Genomic DNA, 13,235 nt, shown 5'->3' on the forward strand with positions numbered 1-13,235 from the left:
CTTAAAAGCGGAGTGCCCTTGAGGACAATACACCTGTGAACACATAGCGTGTTTATTTAGCTGAAAGCCAAAACTCTAAGTTACATAAAGCAATTATCTAAAGCCTAATGTATGCCCATTATTAACACAAAATAACCCTGTTCTTAAAAACCAATAAAAATCTATTTAAAGGATTTTTCCAAATCCCACTGAAATTTGTACTCAACTAGAGCCCTGGTCTTCGCCTGGGACTTAAAATTCTAATGGCGGGCAAGGGAGAGGTTTGTGTGTGAGTTATAATATAATATTCTTAGCTAATGCCTGGAATGGGGGCTGGAGCATGCATGGGTGGTGCAGCCAAAGCTTTCGACTGTTGAGCAAGGACATGCTTATTTAAAATAATCTTTGTTACAAGTCACTTATAAAAGAAATTTACTGTGGTCTAGAGGTTGGAAAAAGGAATGGATTGTTTCAGTTTGTATTCAAATGTAGAAATAGTTCATCCCAGGATACCTTTCTTTATGTGTTCAATGCACCTTTACTGATGGTTCATTACCTAATAGCATGACCCTTAGGTAATGGGGTTAGCGATATACTGGTAATGAAAATGGAACCAGCATCAGGTAAAGAACTGCAAACTTCCATCTTGCCACAAAAAATATGTTAAAAATGAAAATTCCAGTCAATTACAGTGACTACTGCACAGAGTTCCATTTCTAGAGCAGTTGACATGAGGTCCTTTCAAGAAATGGCATCACATGTTACATATATACTTGAGCCACAAATAAGAATGGAGAATAGGTATTGTCTTTCCCATCTTGAAGTCTCATGAAATCTGAGTGATTTTTTTTTTTGTCTTTTTGTCTTTTCTAGGGCCGTACCCACGGCATATGGAGGTTCCCAGGCTAGGGGTCTAATAGGAGCTCTAGCTGCTGGCCTATGCCACAGCCACAGCAACATAAGATCTGAGCTGCGTCTACAAACTGCACCACAGCTTACTGCAATGCGGGATCCCCAACCCACTGAGCAAGGCCAGGGATCGAACCTGCAACCTCATGGTTCCTAGTCGGATTCGTTAACCACTGAGCCACAACGGGCACTCCCTGAGTGACTTTTTGCTTAGAGTTTGTAATATGTTAATCCCTATCTGATACTTCCTGTTGACATTTAACTGATGGACCTACAGTCACTTAGGTACAAATGTGTTTTAGCACTTCTGTCTGGCCGAATGCAAATGCTGTTGGAAGTAACTGCTGATGAGTATTACAGCTTCCAGCTTGGTCCATGTCAATGTCACTGTTGGTTCACATTCACTCACACATGAGTGAGCGCCTGAAGCCTGAGAATTGGACTTTGGAAAAAAGTTTAGAAACAGCAGGCCTATGTCTTATGACAAAGTCCACAACACACCAGGCCAGTTATGATTTCCTTAAACCGGCCATGTGAGTGACGATGAGTTAGACTGCCTTCAACGGAGGAGACACTTAAGAACGTGGCATATTATGGCCATAACTGCTTTATTCTTCTCTTTGCAAGTTCCTGCTGCTTTCATTTACATTGCAACTGTTTTCTAGGCACTTATTCCAGACTACAAGCTGGGGATACCAAGATGCATTAGACAGATGGTTGTTCCTTTTTGTTGGATTACAAAGACCTCCCCGTGTGTTTGAAACATCTGTGATGAGAGACCAAGGTTCTAACTGTGATTCTGTCACGACTGGTAGAGTTGGTCTGGAGCAAGCCACTTACCCCTTTCAGCCAGTTTCCTCCCTGTAAAACATGGAAAACAATTCCTGTCACATCTATATCAGAGAAGTGACATGGAACGCAAATAAACAACTGATGCAACTATATCCTGCAAATTTCAAGCTCTGAGTCCTTTTGGGGGCCCTTTGGTTCTTCAGCTTGACTAGCCCTGAAGTCATTTCTTTAGGTGACTTATTGTTCTGAGTTTGAAGACTCAATGTTAAACCCACAAAATGCAGCCACAGCAGTGGTTTCATTATCAAAACTCCAACAAGCATTCCAGCCAGACTAATTCCCTACTGGATTCACTTAATGTGTAAGGAGATCTTTCAGCCAGACTTCACTGTGGGAAAAAAAAAAAAAAAAAGAAGAAGAAAGATAGAAAGAAAGAAAAAAAGTATAAAGGAAAATTAGGAGAAATGTGTTTTCCTTTTCTAACCAGTCTAGCATTATGCTAATTTAAGGCTCTCTTTATAAAGATATAGGACTTCCTCCTTTGATTTATTTTCATGATTAGGGGCCCTCACAAACAGCTGCATGTAAATGTGAGAGGCACCCTGTTTGCATTTCAAGCCAGAAGAACCCTGGAAATGGATTTTTAAAAGGAGAGCTCATTCCTATCCCCTGGAGAATTTATCTTTATTAAAGGTAAGCAAACTTAGAGCATGCTTTGCTAATTTACCATGTGTACGGGAAATGTCATGAGTACAAGTTTGTACAGAAGATAAGGTTTGCTATGTTTTAATGTCTTAAATAAACTGGGTTTTGAATATTGAAAGGGTAATTCAAAAAACATTTAAAAATCCTATTGGTTTCTCTGCCTGCTTGTCAGATTTCCCATTGGTGATGAAACCCTGCCAAGTATAGATTTAGTACTGGTCATGAAACCAGACCTGGGCTTGTGGTTACTTGATAATAACTGTGATAATAAATTCATCCATTAATTTCTTTCCTGTTTCCCTACATGGGTAACATTAAACCAAGATGTTATGGTATTGGAGGGAGAAAATCATTTTCATTCACACACACACACACACACACACACACACACAGACTTTGAAACTCTATTAAGCAGCTAATTCCCAAAGACTACAGGTGTCCTTCCTATGTCATGTTGGATGGATAATGCAAAAATTGGAAATGAGATGCCCTGTGACCTGAGACTGTCAAAGGCTATTAGACACAGTGACAGGCTCCATGGAGATGGACAAGTGCATCAAAACTGGATTTGTAAAAGAAATAATAAATATAGTAGCCTACATGTGGTTAACCAGGCAAAACTTGCCCTTGTCTTCAAACTGTCCCAGTTTGAAATGGAGCCAGGACTAGCAAGTGAACTATTGCTATTATTTTGTTTTGTTTTCTTGTGGGTTGTGAGGGTACGTTAGGCTAGACCCACACACAAGGGAAAAAATGGGATCTTTATAACATACTCTTTTTGCCTCAGAGGATGTATGCAATATATGTACCTTCTGGGGACTTTCCTTCATAAACAGATGGGCTCATAAGCACCATTTTATCAGATTTAAGGTTAGGCTTCAGATTTAATCCTGTCTTATACTTGGCAATGGGAAGAGTCTGACTTTCTGCTTCCATGCCTTGAAACAGATCAATGAATCAACAGTGATTTGTTTCCCCTCCTTTTCTTTCCATCTTTACCTTGAAAGCCAGGTAAAGGATGAAAAGGGGCCAGAGTGAATTTCAGGTACTGTCCTTTTGTGTGAGGGTGACTTACGGTAACCCCCCGGGCTTGAGGTTCTGAATGCCTCTTTGCTCTAAACAAAGCAGAAAGGACAAACAACAGAATGATCTCAGAGTGTAAAACTATGCTTGCTTGTGGGATTTGATATAAGCTCATTTTGAACTGCCAGTTCATTGTTTAAAAATGCATACCTGCACAGAACCAGTTGTGGTCAAGAAGTTGATTAGCAAAAGAATGTCCTTCAGTTCCTGGAAATCCTACATAAAGAACTACCACAATTTTTGTTAAGAATGAGATTCCCTGCGAGTGACCAAAACGGAGTTGAACATTCTGCTTTAGCAAAGAGAAGGTTTGGAGGAGAGGTAATTGGAGGATAAGAAAACCATCTAGGAAGAAACCTAGAAAAATAGGGATTCTGAGAGAAACGTGTCTCTCAAGCAGAATTTAGAAAGAGATGAGAATACCTAAGATTAAGAGGATCCTTACAATTTCAGTGCTGAAGAGAAAGGGGATCCCTGATACTGGGTGCTTATGAGGCAGGGGAGTCAGGTGATCATTACAGGCATAAACTGAAAGCACATTTCCTGGCATTTCCACTTCCTACCTGTGTGTCTGGGGGCACGTTACTCAACCTCTCTACACCCTGTTTTCTACACCTCCATTTCTAGGTAAAGTACCTATTTCAAGGGGGTTGAATGAGGATTAAATGAAATAATGTATTTTAAGTTGACAGAGTGCTTGGCATAGTGTTTGGAATATTATAAATGCTCTATAAATGATAACTTTGATGGGTTAACAAATTAGAATTTAAGCCTTTATCACTGCAGTAGAAATAGGCATGACTGGGACTGAGAAAGAGAGCCAGGGAGGGGAGTATACAATGGACAAAATCTCCTGGCCCCACATACAGTACCTGATACATAAGAGGTACTCAATCATTTTCTCTCGAGGCATGAATTGTGTAGGTCAGGTGTTTCAGTATATTGAGTTGGGGCTGAGCTTTACCCGTAAGTTGTTTTTTTGACTGTTTCTGAAATACCCAGTAGAAATTGTAAGGTTATCCCACTGGTCTTGTTATAATACCAAGAAGCACAGATAAACAGGCATCCTGGAACACAGAATATGATCAAGCCAGTTCTAGATTGTCACTATGTACTCATCCTCACCATGTACCCTGACCTATGATCTTGCCTAAAACTCCTGCAGGAATTGCTCTTGTTTGGCCTGTTTATGTCAGACCCCCTTAGTGTGAGGATAATTTCAGTAGCACTAATGAAAGTTGTAACACAGGGCTGTGCAGCTGGCTTCTTTGCCAGACTCCATATGGACATTCTGGGGAGTGGCAAGTTCAAGGGAAAGATGCAGAGACATGATCAGCAAACAAGCAAGATGCCACTGTACTCTCTCCACTTTGTGCCTTGCTCCTGGAGTGGCACAGAAAGCTGGAGGCATAACAAGGGATACATGCCATTCAATAGCATAAGGAGGGGAAGAAAAGAAGAAAGGGACAGGAAGGAGAAGGAAGGGAAACTCACCTCTACAAAGTCAGGCTCAAATACCACATGCTCAAAGAGTTGTGCTATAATCAGATAAGCAATAATCATGTAGTTCGTTGTCATTTTATACCATGAAGTGTCATAAAGATGGACTGGATAATGAGACAGGATAAAGGAATTTGGGAATAGAAGCTGTTCTCCCTGATCATGAGCCCCTGTTCTGGATCTAAAATATGCAGAGCTCCATCAGAGTGGAAAAGGAGCAATCCCAAACCCCTCCAGGGGGTAGGAAGGTGCTAGGACATACAAAATGGGATGTCCACTCAAAGGGACTTGTCTAGGCTCTGCTTCTTGGGATAAGGTTTGGAGTAGATCCTAGATGACCTTCAAGGAATATCTGGATTTTTGACATGTAGACTTGGGTCTGGTCAAGGTCATTGTAGATTCCAGTTATAGTTATGATGTGGATTTAATTTGCATCTCTAAGCTCACTTGCTAATTCCATTTTCTCCAAATCCACAGAATTGATAATTAAGGGGAGTTTATATTTTTTAGTATCATTTGCATGCTAGGCACTGTGCTAGAAGCATCTCATTTAATTCTTCAGTAGCACTGGGAAGTAGATAATATTTCTATTTTACACATGAGGAAACTGAGATTTAGAGAGGGTCTTGCTGAGAGTTGTGCAGCTAGGGAGTGGTGGAGCTAGGATTATGAACTGGTTCTGCCTGCTCTTTCCTCCATAAAAGAGAGACTCAAACTGGCTAGGGGAGGGTGTCAAAAATGAAGTTGTGAGAATTATTTTAAAAAATGTGATACTATCATGTGGATGTATTATAATTAAGCACTGAAAATATTTTCCAATTATATTGGAAACTTTTCCTTATTGGAAGTGTGCTTTTTCTGCATGAACTTCGAAAATGTGTACATTCTATGATGTAGAAATTTTACTTTGTGTCTCAGTATTTATTGTACAAAAATTTTTACGAATGAGAACAAGGGAGTATGCCCAAGGTTGTTCACTGAAGCATTCCTATAAGAGTAAAAGCAAAGCTAAATCAAACCAAACAAACAAAACCCCTAAAGGCCTGTTGATGAGAGAATTGAGAGGAGAAATTTTTCAAAACAATAAGAAAAATTTCTTAGATCTGCACAATGAGTTTTCAGATTGAAAGTTTTCAACAACATGAATACAAAATGACTCACACAAGGTATAGTATCCTGAAGTTTCAAAAATCCCTAAGCCCGTGGGCAGAATAATGAGTCATGTTTAAAGGATCAGGGATCAGAATGGTATTGGTCTTCTAAACCAGCATGGGAGGATTAAGTATCAGTTTAGCTGGTGTGCATGGCCATGTTGGGAGAAGGTTAAAAACTTCTCTTAGAGAGTCTGGAATTATTGCTAGGTAGATAGAAAACCAAAGATAAGGAAAGGCGAGGCAACCATCAATTCCAAGAAAAACAAAGAGTTCTATAGAAAAAATCATGTAATCATGGTACACCATATATGCTATCAATGAGCAGCACTTATCATAATGATAAATGTATTTAATCACACATAAATGTGTCACTGTATTGGAAATTTGGAGAGAAGAGAAATATATTCATGTAATGGGATGAATGGCGAAGGAGAACTAAGTCTTCATCTTTCTAGAAAGCCAGTGGATGATACCTAAAACTAGAAAGAAAGCATTATATTTATATTATTTAGAATAACAGAAGAAATGATTTTTTCTGGAAGTGGGATTCAGGGATGAGATTGGGAGCTGCAGAAGACTGCTGCTTTTATCTTAAAGCCTCAGGGAGCTATTTTACTTTTTAAAATATATGCATCTATTACTTCGAATGTTAGAATGTTAAACTAAAATGAAAGCTATTGCATGCTTACTGGAAACATTTGGAATGTAAAAATGTAAACAAGATGACTCATAACTTATTACCCAGATAGACCCACTGTTGGTACTCAAAAGTAAGATTTGCTAGTCTGATTTTCTCTCTGCTGAAACACACTTTCATGGGCTCAGACAACATTTGAGTTTTATAGGCTTCTGTTAGCCATACAGCTAATTCCTTCTTCCTCTTTCTCCCTCTTCCCCTCCCCTTCTTCTGCCTCACTAGCCTTGAGGAATTAAGAGACCATGTTGGGGAACCCCCTGTGGCAAGGACCTGTGGGCAGCCTCTTGGAGCTGATGATATCCTTGACAGACAGCCAGCAAAAAGCCCTCAGTCCTAGTGGAAGAAGGAATTGAATTCTGCTAACAACTTAAACGAGCTTAGAAGTGAGTCCTTACCCCTTCATGTCCCAGGTGAGACCACAGCCGCAGCCAAAATGCTGAAGTCTTTTGAGACTAATGAGAAGATCCAGCTAAGCCATGCCTGAACTCCTGACATATAGAAACTGTGAGATAGTAAATGTTTGTTGTTTTGAACCATTAAGTTTGTGGAAGTACAATCACATAACAATAGAAAACTAACATTTATTCCATTGGAGAAATTAAAAAATTAAGGCACATTTTTGGGAGTAGAACATGTATAAGGATATATAAAATTGGAATTCCCAGCATCATATTGCTCATGCTGGGGATGAAGTTCAAGGTAAGCCATGCATTAGCCACAGTAGAACAGCTCTGACCTTTCTGAACCAGAATCCTTTTGTTTTCACTCTATGGAAGTGCTGACATGTTAGCTGTTTTTGCATGTGTGAAAGGATCTTATGCAGAGGGCTCATGTCTTAGAACATGCACATGGTGTTTGTACAGCAAAAATAATGTTGGTTTGCAGGACCTACATATAGTAGGATTTTACTAGAGCGGAGAGGCCTTGGAAAAACCTCCCAACCCAGCAAGCTTGTGTTTTCTTTTCAAAGAAATACCAACCAAGCTTAATTTAAATCAATAGAGAAGGTAACGGTGAAAAAAAAGGGGAAAGAATTACATAAGCACAAGATAACATAAAAGAAAGTGGCAGACAGCATATGTGAACCTGAGGGAGTGAAAATTCAATGAAAATGTAGGTGGAACTAATTGTTTCTCAGAAATGTGGCTGATTTACCTCCCTATTAGAAGGAGGCCCTAGCTGAGTGCCTTTTAATTGAAAGGAAAGAATGTACCTTGCACACGTCACAGCCTCTTGCTTACTAAAGGTTCCTGTTCTCTTTCCAGCACCTGTGGCAAGAATTGGGATATGCTGAATTGGAAGAGGAAGGGAAAAACGCAAAAATATTAGCAAAATACTTTAAAGGAAAAGCTATAAGAGAAGATGGAAACAACTTACAATGATCCAAAAGGGAGACATTAAGGCAAGTGGAAATGTTAATGTAGGCTAAAAAGCCTTTTGTCTGGGAAGAAAATGAAAAATTCCCCTAAAGGGTAATTCAGAAGCAATAATGAGCATAGTAAGAGTCGAATACACACCTATTGAATTAAACAACAAGAATATTGAAAATGATTAGTTAGCATATGGAGTCTTCACTGTGCCAAACTTTTATTCATTCAGCAAATATTAGCATGCACTAACTCTTTTATAGTTCACTTAAATCCTATGAGGTAAATAATATTGTTACTCTCCATTTTATGGAAAAGGGGACTGGAAAAGTTATGGAACTTGCCCAGGTCGCGTGGCTAGAAAGTAAAAGATCTGGGTGTTGAATTCATGACTCTCTGATCCCAATTTTCTCACCTTAAATCGCAAGTGCTGTGGTGGTAATAGAAAGGAAACCCAGGTTAAGAAATACCCACATGCAGATGGGAGGAAAGACAATGAGTTTTTCCTGGAGTTTTAGAATCACAGTGATTGCAGAAAATGCCATGGAGGGATGAGGCACAAAGATAGAGCATGAGATGTGCTCTCAGAATAAAACAGTCGGGGAGTTCCCCCTGTGGCTCAGTGGAAACAAATCCGACTAGGAACCGTAAGGTTGCAGGTTCAATCCCTGGCCTCACTCAGTGGGTTAAGGATCTGGCGTTGCTGTGAGCTGTGGTGAAGGTTGCAGACGTGGCTCAGATCTTTCAGATCTTACATTGCTGTGGCTGTGGTGTAGGCCAGCAGCAACAGTTCCGATCAGACCCCTAGCCTGGGAACCTCTGTGTGGTGCAGGTGCGGCTCTAAAAAGACAAAAAAGACAAAACAAAATAAGTAAATAAAAGAATAAAACAGTAAGACCTGTGGACGAGGGATCCCCTGTTCTTTGATTTTAAAACCCCTCTACTGATATTGGAGTGAATTAAAGAGATTGCCTACGTCACAATCACCTGGGAATCTTGTGAAAGTCCATGTCCCTGGGCCTCACCTCAGACCATTGAGTGGGAGACAGACCAAAGCTAGAGGAAGATTGTGATGGACGATAATGTGAGAAAAAGAATGCATATGTATGCATAACTGGGTCACTTAGCAGAAATTGACAGAACATTTTAAATCAACTGTAATAAAAAATTTTTTAAAGAAAAAGAAAAGGTTCTGCCCTCGAGTGTGAGTAGGGCAAACTGCTCACTTGTAGTAACAGCCCTAGTAACTGAATATGCTCAACACTGACAAGGTTAGCTCCCTGCAGAGCCCCAAACGCATATTTATTGGGCCCACCATGGCATGAGGGAAAACTTTTTAAAGATCATGGATAAGGTGATAATCACTCATCCCCCCACTCTGCCCTAAACACACCAGCAAATGAATGAATCAATGCATAAGACATGATTTTAGCTGAAAACATGTGCCCCTAGACTGGTTGCCCTGGATGAAACAGCAGTGAGTGAAGGCAAACACAGTCCTAACTCTGCTGAGTGTCCTTGGCTGGACCACAGAAGTGGAGGGTGGTGCCCGTCCTGCCAGTGGTAGCCAAGCTGAAGGAAGGACTGGGTGGACTGTCTATCTCACAAACACCTGACAGATGCTTGAAAGTTGAGCCTTTCTAGATTAGAATAAGTTCTGTTTGTTTTATCTCCCCATGTTGGGTGTAGATTTTTTTTTATTTCAATGATTTTTATTTTTTCCATTATAGTTGATTTACAGTGTTCTGTCAATTTTCTGCTGTCCAGTCACACACACACACACACCCACACGCATGCATGCACGCACGCATGCACACACACATACATTCTTTTTCTCACATTATCCTCCATCATGTTCCATCACAAGTGACTAGATAAAGTTCCCTGGGCTATAGAGCAGGATCTCATTGCTTATCCACTCCACATGCAATCATTTGCATCTATTAACCCTGAGCTCCCGTTCTACGTACAGCATAACTCTTGGCACAGAGTCTCACAAAGGGGTGAGCCACTCATAAGACTGTGTCCTGCCCTCTTGCCTCTTCTAGCTGGATAAAGGCTGTGCAACATTGGATTTTACCCTCTTCAATTTTTTCCCAGATTAACTGATATATAATTGACATACAACATTTTACACCATGTTTAAGAGTAGGGCAGACAGTGTGTTGACTCGATATACCTAATACATTGCAAAACGTTTACCACTGTAGTGTTAGCTGACACCTCCATCATAATTACCATTTCTTTTTTGTGGTGAAGACACTTCAAATCTACTCTGTGAACAACTTTCAAGTATACAGTACATTGATAACTATAATCACCATGCTGTATATTAGATTCCCAGAACTTTATCTTCTAACTGGATGCTTGTATCCTCACCCTCTTTGATTTTATACTTCTGGTAACAGGGTGAAATGCGGACGGTAGATGAACCAGAGGGACAACTTTTTAAGGAATCTCATGGACTCTTTCCTCTTGGCCCTTTCTGGAGAAAGGTTTTATTCTAACATCTGTATTTTATCCCAGCTTCTTACAAATTTCTCTTAATATAGACCATTGCCTGACTCCCTGGAGCTGTTGTATTTCTAAAGGCATCCCTGTGGTGCGTTTACTCTTATTACTTTCACCAACAGACGTGAAACTGAGATGATATTTCTAGAAATAAAATGGCTCCTCATTTTGCTACCTGTCTCAGAATCACACTGGGTCCTGCATCAAAGCCTGGAACACCATTCACAGCAACTCCCTAGTTGCCAGATTTGTTTTCAAAGAGCCTGACAACCTACATTTGATTCATCCTCAAAACCGACTTGTCAGGAGAATAAACACCAAGTGTCAGAACTTCCTGAGAAAGCTAGTGATGAAAAGCCCTTTAACGATGAGCAAATTACATTCAGTTCTAATGCCAGGAACAGAAAGAAAGCAAAATGAAGAAGCACAGAAGAGTGAGCCCAGGTATGATTTTAGATAAGGCTGGAGATGAGTTAGACTGTTAATGAGAAACAGATACTTGAAGGCTTTTCCAGACAGCAGATGCCCAGGAGAAGGAGGCTGATCTGAGAATGTCTTGCAGCCAGAAGAGATACTTTGGTGCTGGCAGTTAGTTAATTTTTTATGAAACTATCCCATCCATAGACATGCGCTGGAGAATCATCTTTGCACCTGCTTTTGCCACACATGTCCTTGCATCTTTTTCCAGACCTTCTATCCCAAGGCTGGTACGTGCATATCATGATTTCTTTGTCTTGTTTCCACCTCTGCATTCCTCTCTAGTGCTGTCAGACCAAATAAACATGCTCGGAGTGACCACTCAATACCTCAGGCTTGAGCCTTCTCAAAGCCAACATGTTAGATGAGCTCTAACAGTCTAATGGTGTGATGGTTTCCATTAACTGCTGGATCTTGCCCTGTAGGGATGGAACTAAAAAATGCATAAATTATTTAATGTAAGGTCTTTGCTGATGACTGATAAAATCAAATTAGCTGCTTTGGGGTAAGGATGAATTTGAAACAGAATTTCCTCCTTTGAAGAGACAGTGACAAATCTATTTGATAGGTCTGCATGTCAAGTTTCTTTGGTAGAAAATTGAACAGAATCCTTTGCAAGGCAAAGTGAATGAGACTGGCTTAGGTTATGGACTAGTTTTTTTTCCCCCTAAAATGTTTATTTTTGTCACATTATTAAATCCATACCCTTCCATACTCATTTCATTTTAAAAAGCAGAAAAAGGGTTCCTGTTGCAGAGCAGCAGGTTAAGGATCTGGCATTGTCTCTCTGGCAGCACAGGTTTGATACCTGGCCTGGCGCAGTGGGTTAAGAATCCAGTGTTGCCACAGCTGTGGCATACGTCACAACTGTGGCTCAAATGCAATCCCTGGCCCAGGAATGTGCATATGTAGTGGGTGCAAAGAAAAAGAAAAACGTCAGAGAAAAAAAAAACCCTCAACCTTAATTCTAACAGTCCAATAAAACTTAACATTTGGAGTATTTCCTTCTAGCCTATTGTCTATGTGAGTATATAGTATACATATTTTTACAAAATTGAAGTCATTATATATATATATATATATGGATTTTTTAACATATTTGTTAAAACCTGATTTTAATGGGTATATAATATTCCATATTCTGACTCCATTTTAAACTATTGCTTTAGGGTAATTATTCCACCAAAGTGTACAAATGGTTTTAAGGCTTTTGATAGATGTTGCTGTATTATTTTCCAAAAATTGTGATTCACCTTACAATCCCACTAGTCATGTATGGGTTTTTAATTTGGGGGCGGTTGAGTATTAAAAACTTAGAATTTACTTTCTACGTGTAGATACTTTCCAAAATATTTGCCAGTTTGCTAGGTGAAAATACCATCTCATCACTCTTTAAATTGATTAATGAAGTATACTACTTTTTTAAGATCTAATTTATAGTCCATGCTATTACTTTAAAAATTATTCTGCTTATTCCTTTCTTCTTACCACAAAAGCTGCTTGAAAGCGTCTTTCTCTTTCACTCTCCATCCATACTCTTATCAAAATATGCATCCAACATCCCATAGCACTTAGTACTCATCTTTTATATCACATTCCCTTTCCTCCTGACTCTCCAGTCCTTTTTTTTTTTTTTTGTCTTTTTTTTGGGGGGGGGAGCCACACCCATGGCATATGGAGGTCCCCAGGCTAGGGGTCAAATCAGAGTTGCAGCAGCTGGCCTATGCCACAGCCACAGCCACAGCCATGTGGGATCTGCGCTACATCTGTGACCTATACCATAGCTCATGGCAATGCCAGATCCTTAACCCACTGAGTGAGGCCAGGGATGGAACCCACAACCTCATGAATACTGGTTGGTTTTGTTAACCGCTGAGCCATGACAGGAGCTCCCTGACTCTCCAGTTTTAATTTATTCTATGTGGGCTCCAAATTTAATATCACAAAAGTCTAAAATCATGTTTCCAAAGACCTCTGTTTGATGGAATAAAACACAGACCCACATGTTGGCTTATTTCTCCCTTCATGCTGGCATTCTGAACCCTAATAGCTATCAGTATG

General features: G+C 39.9%; 1 long non-coding RNA gene across 1 annotated transcript in view; it reads left to right on the forward strand.

Moving 5' to 3' along the window:
- Window positions 1-8,837, forward strand: part of LOC106505619 — a 42,678-nt gene extending 33,841 nt beyond the window's left edge. The window contains exons 6-8 of the long non-coding RNA XR_002337584.1: window positions 1,554-2,373; window positions 7,042-7,229; window positions 8,085-8,837. This is a non-coding gene — a long non-coding RNA (uncharacterized LOC106505619). The remainder of the gene's footprint in view (window positions 1-1,553; window positions 2,374-7,041; window positions 7,230-8,084) is intronic.

Source organism: Sus scrofa, chromosome 13 (genome assembly GCF_000003025.6).
Source record: "Sus scrofa isolate TJ Tabasco breed Duroc chromosome 13, Sscrofa11.1, whole genome shotgun sequence".
NCBI lineage: Eukaryota > Metazoa > Chordata > Mammalia > Artiodactyla > Suidae > Sus > Sus scrofa.